This window comes from Etheostoma spectabile, chromosome 23 (assembly GCF_008692095.1).
Source record: "Etheostoma spectabile isolate EspeVRDwgs_2016 chromosome 23, UIUC_Espe_1.0, whole genome shotgun sequence".
Lineage (NCBI taxonomy): Eukaryota > Metazoa > Chordata > Actinopteri > Perciformes > Percidae > Etheostoma > Etheostoma spectabile.
The window spans coordinates 19826314-19828561 of NC_045755.1; the positions used below are offsets into that span (position 1 = coordinate 19826314).

General features: G+C 39.9%; 1 protein-coding gene across 2 annotated transcripts in view; it reads left to right on the top strand.

The window, feature by feature from the left end:
• The first annotated feature begins 335 nt into the window (after positions 1–335).
• The window catches only part of cpm (carboxypeptidase M), a 23590-nt gene continuing 21677 nt past the window's right edge, over positions 336–2248 (top strand). Inside the window, exons 1-2 of one of the 2 annotated variants that reach the window (XM_032505278.1) lie at positions 374–499; positions 530–574. The gene's annotated coding sequence lies outside the window, so the exon portion shown is untranslated. Of the gene's footprint in view, positions 575–2248 lie in introns of both variants that reach the window. The other variant, XM_032505277.1, reaches the window with a different exon arrangement.

Genomic DNA, 2248 nt, shown 5'->3' on the forward strand with positions numbered 1-2248 from the left:
TCCAGTCTGATTATCCGTTATCCATTCCTTTAATTTTAGTCTAAATATTTCCTAATTTCTGCTTTCCTAACTCAAACAGGTATGATTTCCTATGAATGAAGTTTGTTTGAACATAAATAACTGTGACAAACATTTAACAAAAGCATCAGCAAAAGTGTTGATTTTATTTTTTTATATTTATTGACGGGAAGACAACGCAAGGGTTTTAAGGGAAAAAACACAATTGTTACGAAAATGGGAATAAATCATAACTGTTTCATTCATAGACTCGTGAATCTGTTTGCACCTAAAAGCGCGCGCACACACACACACACACACACACACACACACACACACACACACACACACACAGAGAGAGACAGCTCCGCCTCTCCCCGAGAGAGGGACACGCTGGTGAATAAGTAACATTCATTCAAAGAAGCGGACAGACACACACCGTAACAGACTCTAAACTGTCTCACCTCTGCAGGAGCAGCAGGTTCGGCACTGTGGTCGGTGTCGGTCGGTGGTGGTCGGTGTCGGTCGGTGGTGGTCGGTGTTGGAGTCATATACGGACCGGCGAAGTGGCCGACAGGTAAGACCTGTGACCGTCGGTAGTGGTGTAACTGTCTCTTAGTGCCTTTAGCTTTACCAACATCCTTATAGTATTCCTAAAATATATCAATGTACATTTACTCAAGTACTCAACTTTTACTTGCGTAAGTCTATTTTATGCTTCTTTATATTCTACTAACTCCACTAAATGTCAAAGGGAGATATTGTTCATTTTATTACACTACGTTTATCTGACGGCTTTAGTTACTTTACAGACTAAGACGTCATGTACAAAATAACAATTGTTCATGTTTTATATAATATATGTTGTACACAGCCTAATTATAACTTCCCCACAGCATATAAATGGTCCAAATCCGTTCCACCTCGAACAACCACAACTGTAAAACACATGTTTACTTTTTTAAAGGCTACTTCAATTACGTAAATTTGCTAATAGATCTGCATACTTTCACATGAAAGATAGCAATCGTAAAGCTACTTTTACATTAAGTAAAGGCTCTGAATGCTTCTTCCAGCACTGCCTTTATTTACTTTTTGATCAAAAAATGCAATGTTCTATATTATTTTGGATAAAGATACAACTTTATTGATCCCTTGGTGATATTCAAAGGCTCATTAGTCTAGTTATTTTTAGACATTTTTATGCAGAAAAGTTAAAATACACCAAAACATTACTAAAAAAAGAGATAACGCAAACACAACTGGACGCAAACACAACTCCTGATGAATCATCATGTTGCTCTACAACTGAGTAAAATGTGCCTAGCAGCACAATAGACTTGTATCTCATGTACAATGCAAATGCACATGCCCCAGCAGGCGTGCAATGTGACACACATTCCTGCCAAATGGTTTCACACCTTTCCAGTGAATGGCCAATATTTGGATATATAGTGTGTGCAGTGGGGAAGTATATAGTCCAGACTATACAATATATCATTAACCTTTGCACATGCAGTACCTCAACAATATTTGCACACCCTGCACTAAACCATACATTCTTATTTTCATATTGTTATATTGTACATATTTAGGGTTATATTGACATATTGTCATTGTCAATTAATCTGTGGAATATTTTCTTGAGTAATCAATTAGTTGTTTGGTCTGTTAAATGTCAGAAAATGGTGAAAAAATGTGGATCAGTGTTTCCCAAGATGACGTCCTAGTCTTAGTTTACTGTTTACAGAGGAGAGAAGATACTACAGTAGAAAATATTCACATTTAAGAAGCTGGAAGCAGAGAATTCTTTTACATAAACCGATTAATCGACGCCTCGGGATCCCCTAGTTAGAGCCGGTTAATGTGTCTCGGGAAAGGGAACTTTGGGGTCCCCTGCTGGAGCTGCATAGCCTGGGAAAACCAATGACAAACTTCTGGCAAATTTGAAATTAGAGTTAGTCTGGCCAAGAGCCCGTTTAAGCCCATTACTAATTTTTCCAAATCGAGGCACCAATCAGAGCCATTGAGGCGGGTTTTACACAATGACGATAGCACAGCGACGGCAAGCAGCTTCTTGTTTACATTCAACACGACCGCCACCGAAGCGCAGCAACCCATTGGCCGCTGCTACGTCACCCAGATCTGATTGGTTGAAGGTCTATCCAATTGCGCCCAGAGGCATTTGAGCGGCGTCCGTTGGTGACGCCCCTTTGGAAACGGGCTGTGAATGAACCTTCCCCAGACCCAC